We start from the raw sequence: 8,688 nt of genomic DNA on the forward strand, positions 1-8,688 counted from the left end.
ATGAGAACATTAGTGTGGAATTCGTGTGTATGCCCTTTACCCCTTCCACATTTTGAACATGTTCGTGTCTGGCAAATGCCTGCACATGCCTTCTCAGAGCTGATTCCATGGCTCGGATTAGGAGGTGGGGTGAACTGGCTACTGAGCTGGATCCTTATCTCCCTGACTACCAAGTACAAGCTTTGACAGGTGGGTGGGGTCACCCATCTCACTCACTTGACATCATAATATCCACAGGTGATCCATTTTCTTTTGCATGAATGGTTGAAATCAAATGGCAAAAGTGCAGTGTTTTGTGAGTGTTGATGATCACATGACCACTGGCACGCCATAAGCAGAGCCCAGAGCCCAATGGGAATGAAAATTGCTCCCTTCCCAATCATTAGATTAATTATTAAGGATCTGGCCCATGGATCAGCTGTTCCCCATTCTAAGCTACTGGGTGAAATTCTGTTGCCTTCCAATCTTGGCCACCCAATACCTCAACAGCATTGGACATATAATTTTATAGTTTTCCTGAACTCTAGGTGATAGCTTGTCTGTGTTGTTGTTTTATTTAGGTTTACATTAGCCACCATTGATGCCATGCTCTGTTACGTTCACACTGTTGAACTAACATTTCTGATAGTCTGATGACTAGATACAAATAAACAATTTTGATTTAATGTGATTTGAGTGGAGAAGTGGAGTGAAATCTCCAAGTACCAGCAAAGTGCTTGCTATGTATTTGTCTGGGTTTGTGTCGGGTGTGTGTGACCACACCAACTGCTGGCATGCAGTCCAAGAAGGGTTGGCTATTGAGGTATTGGGTGGCCAAGACTGGAAGCCCACAGTGCTTCACCCAGTACCTTAGAATGGGTGATCCATGGGCCAGATCCTGCTGGCAGTCATACCCATTCAAGCTGAAGATGATTGGTTCTCTCCACCCCCTGCCCTCTCCATTTTGCCTGATATCACCTCCCATCTGCTTGGTTCTGACCCTTCCCCTGTGCTATGCCATCCTTTCTTGATGAGAGGTAGAGAACGTGTGATGCATTGGGAATTGCCATCCCAGGGTTCTCCCTCTCTTCCGTAAGTCCTTCTGGGCTCAGCTTTTAATATACCCAGGAACTGACATGCCCAGCATACACTGTACATGTTGCTTGCTTTGAGGAGTGATCAACCAGGGTGGGGGCAAGCCACAGTTTAAAAATGTGTGCTGAGCCTGCAGGAGTACAGGAGGCCCCCTGTTTTCAAAATTCAATTCACCCTCCAACTCATGGAGGGCAGCTGGATGGCAACGTGTGGCGGGGGGAGTTAGTTTGGTTGTCCCCTTTGTCCCTCCCTCATGTGTTTATTTAATCCTGACAGAGAGGACACTTGAAGAGGGTTTTGTGTTACCCCATAATCCAACTGGCACTCTTTCAAAGAATCTCTTTCTAGTTCTGCTGATGTCAAAGCTTATTTTTCACAGAATGAGTCTGACTGATTCAGATTGAATCTGACTGATTTATTAGCTCAAATAATCTAATCATATTTGCATAATTTGTGCAATTGCATATATTGCATGTTTTTCACACCTCACTTGCAAAGCATATATTTACATCGCGGGGGGAGGGGGATATGTGTGTGTGGTTGAAATACAATACAGTTAACGTTCCTGGTCCCACCTAAAGCCTAATTTGAGTCTTTAGGTTATTTTCTGGCCTTCATGGTGAATAAGTGCAACAGCCACCAATGGGTGTGATGAAAGCAGACTGCTCTTGCCAGCTCCTCTTTTTCATTTTCTAATTCCATGTCTCCTTGCAAAGAAGCTGCTTCCCCAATTCTCTTGATTACTGTTGTAAAACAGAAACGTTTGATCTATTGGAAGTGGTGCATGAGAGATGGAGTTTCTTGAGCGCTAAATGACTGATTCAGGGCCGTCTCATAAAGATGCTTGTTTGTCCCATCTCCCTGATTTATTGATGCTTTACTAGAAGATTGAAATCTGGAAATGTTCTCATGACTCAGAGATTCTCATTAGGCGGGGGAGCTATCAGCTGAGTACATGAAAAGGCGGGCTATATTTCCAGGCTTTGAAGTCAAGTGATGGATCTTGAGCATGTTAATGCTTCCCCATTTTGCTGGATCGGCAGGGAGAAATGCTTTTCTTTTATCACAGGTTGTATATTCACCTCTATTCATTTGTGATGATGGAGAGAATTAATGTATAATGTCCAAAGGAGGCTGTACTTCTTAACATTCATTCATATGTGTGTGTGTGTGTGTGTGTGTGTGTGTGTGTGAGAGAGAGAGAGAGAGAGAGAGAGAGAGAGAGAGAGAGAGAGAGATTTTAATATCCTCTTCAGATAAAGTAGTATCCTACTTATGTTACTATTTTTTAAGAAAAGATTCAGGGTATCTTATCATATCTCATCTTTCCCTCTGACCACTGCTGTTGCTGCTCCTGTGAGTGTTTGGGAAGACTGCTCCCCCCTGCAAGCCAATTCCATCAGGCCTAGGGGCCTACACTCACACATACTCTGAGCAGCTCTCTGCAGCAAGTGTCGAAAATGGTTTTAAGTGTTCTTAATCTGCTGCACCTTGAATGGTGGTTTTTTATAATATTATATTATTTTATTATTTTCTTTCTGTTTTGGGTCGGACAAATGTTTAGTTGGGGCAGAGGGTAGTTTAATGAAAGTAAAAACAAAGCAAGAAACAATTATGGTAAAATTATTTTGTTAAGTTATTGTATAGTTTGTATTTTGCTTTTTAAGGGGAAAGGGTCAGGGCTGCCTGGGAGTGGGCCTCAGCCAACAGAATGGCTGAGGCAGGTTCCACGGGGGGGGGGGGATGTATTAGGACACCCAATACATTTTGTGTCCCTCCCTCTTTTGCTGCTCTTGTAAATAGAACAGCCATTTTGTGTTACGCCATGCCCCTGCAACAGTCATTTTGTGACGGGCACCCCCAAAATGTGTTAGAAAACCTATGTAATTTAATTTAATGCAATGTAACAGCTGCAATGCAGGTGACTCCAATTGCAGTCTCAGAAATGCTGAATCGTTGCCTTATTAATTTGTTAACCGCCTTTAAAAGTGAGTGTGTGTCTTAGATAGGAGGGGTGAAAATTGAAGCTTGGCTGGTTATCTTGATGTTGTTTCATTGACCAAGAATGTGGGATTGTGGAAACTTCAAGCAGATGCTGTGTCTGTAGGAGTTTGTGAGGACAGATAAGCTATGGACTGATAACTTATGATGCACTGCTAGGAAGGAGTTTTGGAAGCAAAAGGAACCTCTCTTGGGCTCAAGCAAAAGAAATGCCTTATATTGGACTTGATATGCATACATGATACCACTTCTTAATAAGTTGCCATCCTGCAAGTAAAGATTCATCTTCAAGTCTTGTGTGTGGAGTCAAACCTCATCACTGAAATTTGAGGGTGAAACCACTGCATCACTCAAAAAATAGCTAACAGAACTTTCACAAAATGGCTCCTGGGGCGGGGAAGAGAGGGTTACATGTACATTTATATTTTCAGAATGCATATCATATACAATTCAGCTATCATACAGTCACCTAGAAACAGCCTGAAAAACACACATAAGCCACTCTAAGAATTCAATTATCCCAGCAAGTTTTTTTTTATGTCCCTATTAGTGTAAAGAGCTACTGATATGCCTTCTCTCCAGTGATACCTTGCCAAACAGACATCATTTTTTAAGAGCAAGAGCCAAGTTTGGATCAAGGATGCTGGAGTGAGGTCAGATTGATGTTCAGTAATGTCCCCCTTCTGATTTCCAGCAGGGTGAAGCCATCTGTGAATTTCCAACCTATTTCATCGAGGAGCCTCCAATCCTCTCCACTGGGAGAAGAAAATTCAAAGAACAGGCTAGCAGCAGTGGGAGGCAAGTATCCAGATCTGTTATAAGAACATACAGTCAGAATCCATTTCTCGCCACAGAAATAACAGCAACAAACAGGTTTTAATAAAATTAACTCCCCTTCCCCCAGCGCTGTCACAGCTTTCTAAGGTGAGATTTGACCCACCTCTGAGGTTTAACATCTACACCAAACCACTCAGTGGGGTCGTCTGGAGTATGGGAGTGTGTAGTCATCAGTATGCTGATGATACACAATTCTACTTTTCTTTTGCAGCTCAGGCAGTTGTGGCGCTGGAGGTGCTGGATTAGCGCCTGGCCTTGGTAATGGACCGAATGAAAACCTGCAAAATGAAGCTCAATTCAGATAAGACAGGGACAGCGAATGGGTGGTTCCTCTGTCTGCATGAGTGTGATGCATCCTGTTCTCTGTCTCTCTGCAGAGAATTCTACCCTATCTGACTGGAGATAGCCTGCCGTCAGTTGTGTATGCTCTGGCACCTTCCAGGTTTGACTGTTTTATCTGTTGTGTAGAGAATTCTACTCATGTTGAAGCTCAGATCAGTAAAAGCCCCCTGCAGACATTTCCCACTCAGGAATGGTCTGACCTTGTAGGTCAATGCACACAGGGACATGGGGGCGGGGCTTGCATGGACATCTCTGCTCTCACATCTCTGGATACAGAGTTCAAGCCTTCAAGTGCCTAGAGTGACTCTTCTGTTCTTGCAAGCATCTGGTTGGCCAACTGTGAGCATTGGATGCTGGACTATATGGGCCACTGGCTCTTCTTATATTCTTATGACATTGCGCCCATGGTGTCATCTGTCCTCCCACAGCTAAAATCAGAAATGGGTGTGTGACTAATACTGGGATCACAGCATTTCCCTGATCAAATAGACAAAGCTGCAAGGCAAAAATTAGAGGTAACCTCATCTTTGGAAAACGAGGACAATTAAGTGTTACAAATCATATCCACTTATTGAGATCAGCAGAGAACAGTCTATGCTTGCTTACAATATTTATGATCAAGTCAACCCATCCTTTTGGAACAGAGAGTAGACAGATCCATTTAGAGCAGGACTGATTGCAAATAGATTACCCCTCCAGAATACGAGCAAATTAACAATAGCATAAAATCATCATTGATCTCAATAGATTTACTGCAGAGTTTAACTCCCCAGATTTGGCAAAGACTAAGGAGAATATGCTAACCAACTTAATTAGTCTAATTAACTTATGCTAATAGGCCCGATTAACCTTATGAAAAAAGGTTAAATGTCTATTTCAACCAGAAATTAGCAACTTTTTAAATAATATATATATGCGTGCGCACACATGCTGTGGATGCTGCTGAAATAAGGTGAATTATGGCTGAGTTCACAGGAGTAGTCATTTCTTAATAAAAAACTGAAATGCTGTGTTTCCTGCAGTAGTATTTGAAAACAAAGTTAAATGAAATGGATATTTTTTGGTGCAGTACTCAGACTTTAGGTTTCCAAAAATTACTCTTTTTTTCATTAACGGTCCACCAACCCAACCCTGGTATAGAAAATAGTGGCTCAGGAAAGGGGGCATAGAATGAGCCCATGTTGAACCCAGGAATTTTATATTCAGTAGTAGAATAGGAGTTTGTATGCATATGCACTTACACTTCTACTCCTGTTTCCCCAAACTTTCTTGATTTCAGCATGATAATTTAGGTGGGAGAAACAAAATTATTATTTATTTTGCTACTATTAAGCTGTTAGGAGTTAGAAACCCTTGCTGATTTACTGCAAATGACCTGGAGATCTACTAGTGAACCCCCAAACTAGTCTATGTCCACCTGTGTTCTGTAGTATTCATTCATTGTTCATGGATATTCATGATGGATAGCCGCAGTTTAGAACCCCATGTCTCCAAAAATACAGGAGGTTCCCTGTTCACAATTAAACTTATAGAGGGTGACTGGAAGAGGGGTGGCAAATGAGCTTGTGTGCTTGTATATGCTGAATCCCAGAAGAGAGGCTCATCAATTGGCCTCAATTGGCCTCAAAGGGTTGATATGGTGTTCAAATGGAATAACTCTTGGATGCCACTTTCAGCTCCTCTGAGGAACAATAGGGTGCCAGTGTGTCCAAGTTTCATCACTGAGTTCTATTATGAAAGACGGGTGGGAGATTAGAGAGGAAATGAAAATGAATTAATTGCTAGGGCTGAGTTCAAGTGTAAGTGAAATTGTGGGTTTAATTATCACTCTACCACTCCTCCCCCACCCCATTTTATGAGAAGCAAAGAGAATTCACCTCATCACCGACTAGGACTCCAATTCTCCTTTAAGGTGGGGATGAGGCATTCCCAATATTTGCTACCGAGAGCTGGGACATAGGCTGTGGAGTTCAGGTTCTGTTTGGAACCAGCTTATCTCGCCTACAGAGAGCTGTGGTGCCTCAGGAAGTGATCCAGAAATGCCCCTCAACATCTGAATGGGTGCAACTATGGAGAAGAGGGTAGGAATCAGACTACTCCACACTCAGTGTTGGGATATATTTGTTCTATCAATAAGGCAGCTCCTGTAGCTGAATAGCAAAAGCTCACATGTGTTTAATTGCTACAAATCTTGTTAAATTTGAGTTTAATAACTTGTGGGCCTTGCTTTACTGCATGTTATATGTCTCACTCTGGGTGGGGGTGCAATTAAGGTTCTTGAAAATCTCAAATATTTTAAAAGGAAACATCCAGATATACGCTCCAGGACACTTCCTGAAGACAACTCAAAAACCAGATGGATGGGTTAATGAGATACTGACTGAACTCAGTGTCCTGCATAGCTTTCTTATAATTGTTCCCCACAACTAGCAAAACCAGAATAACTGTATTTATACCTGTCAGAGAATTACCTTTTAAACAAGCATAGAACATACTGCCCATGGTATGAGGTATGCACAGACTTATAGATTTGAGTTTGACTTTACAAAGTTATTCCATTTCTGTGGGCAGCCAACAGTTCCAACTGTTTCCCCCTCTACCACATAAGACAGAGTCAGCACTGGGTAGAAAACATGAAGATGCCGCCCCCCCAAAAAAAAAAATTAGCCACACTAGCACTTTAGAAATGCATCCTCTAGATCTAAACAGACCAAAAGAAAAGAAAAGAAAAGAAAAAGGTATCTGTGGGTCCTGGAGGGAGAGAAATTATAGGGCTTGCCATGTCATTTACCTTCCATGGAGTCATTTTTCTCTCTGACTATAACTGCATTTTAAAGGGCAACAGGGGTGGCCTGGGGAGTCTGTCAAATTAAAATGAAGGCTCCTGTGGTTTTCCCCCCTCCTCTCCCCTTCACTGAGCACACATACATGAAATGTACAAAAAACCTCTCCAGAAATAACAAGCGACAAAGAATATTCATCATGTCCGATCTGTGGTGGCACCAAGCAAGGTGGTGCCACCATCTGTGCCTTGCTAATCTTAGCAATAATCTGAAAGACTAATACACATTTTGATCCACAGGAAAAGAGTGGGAGGATTTATATAATAGTTATTCTACCAAGGGGCCATTATGGACAGAAAGCATAAGATGCTACTGGAGATGGAGCCAGGAGTTCTGTCGCCTAGAATTCAGGGATGGACACAGCAATATGATTTTCAGTTTTGCATATTTGTTCAAATTCTTTTCAATCCCATTTCTGCATCAATCTACCTTGTGGTTTAAGAAAAACCACACATGTAATAAAACTAGCATTATTTTTTAAGATATCTTTTCGTGAAGGGTTGTATCCAAGATGGCACTTTGTTAAAATCACTTTGTGGTATACTTGTTCCCCTGGCAAAATGTTTTGTATCATCGAAGGTGTTCAGCATCTCTTACAATCAGTTTGCCCCTAACTATAACCATATGTGCACTATATCACTTATTTCACAAGCTGGTTTCTGGTAACTTTGCTGCACAATAGATTGCACAATATGCTTCACAAGGAGCTTCTGCTAGCACAGCTGTTACATTGTATCCCCTTGTTGTGAAAAAATAAAGCTCACTGGTCTGCTAGTTTAATTTTGGATGCAGCCCAAGATATTCATTTTTGTATGCATTTTACTCTCAGTCGTGTAAAAGGTAAAGGACCCCTGGACGGTTAAGTCCAGTCAAAGGTGACTCTGGGGTTGTGGCACGCATCTTGCTTTCAGGCTGAGGGAGCCAGCGTTTGTCCACAGCCAGCTTTCCAGGTCATGTGGCCAGCATGACTAAACCGCTTCTGGTGCAACGGAACACCATGACAGAAACCAGAGCACACAGAAATACCGTTTACCTTCCTGCCACAGTGGTACCTATTTATCTACTTGCACTGGTATGCTTTCGAACTGCTATGTAGGCAGGAGCTGGGACAGAGCAACAGGAGTTCACCCCATTGTGAGGATTTGAACCGCCAACCTTCTGATTGGCAAGCCCAAGAGGCTCAGTGGTTTAGACCACAGTGCCACCCGCATCTCAGTCATGTATTTATGCCATCACACCAATAAAGAAGATTTGAGATGCAACAAGTATGGTGAAAACAGATTATGTTTGTTATACTAAAATATAACAAATTAGACGATTTGCAAAAACTGATTAGCCAAATCAGATGATTCCTCCCATCTCATGGGCATGTTTACGGCTGCAATCTGCAATTACACAGCAAAGAACTAGAAGGAAATTCTTCCTCCTTGCTATGTGGACCTTTGATATGTGAACCTGAAAAACACATTGTGGTTCCACTGAACAGCATTCACCCTGGTGTATGTGGCAAGCCTAAAAGACACCCCAACGACCCCTCCACAAGTGAAAGGCAGTGGAGAGTGACAAAAGAGTGCCCTTAACCCAATAATGC

General features: G+C 42.3%; 1 long non-coding RNA gene across 1 annotated transcript; it reads left to right on the forward strand.

Moving 5' to 3' along the window:
- Positions 1-1,774: 1,774 nt before the first annotated feature.
- LOC308574296 lies at positions 1,775-7,830 on the forward strand. The gene is made up of 3 exons (XR_014002455.1): positions 1,775-2,143; positions 3,770-3,873; positions 4,124-7,830. It is a non-coding gene; the product is annotated as an uncharacterized lncRNA (long non-coding RNA).
- Positions 7,831-8,688: the final 858 nt, after the last annotated feature.

The sequence above is a fragment of the Podarcis bocagei genome (assembly GCF_964188305.1).
Source record: "Podarcis bocagei genome assembly, chromosome: 15".
Classification (NCBI taxonomy): domain Eukaryota; kingdom Metazoa; phylum Chordata; class Lepidosauria; order Squamata; family Lacertidae; genus Podarcis; species Podarcis bocagei.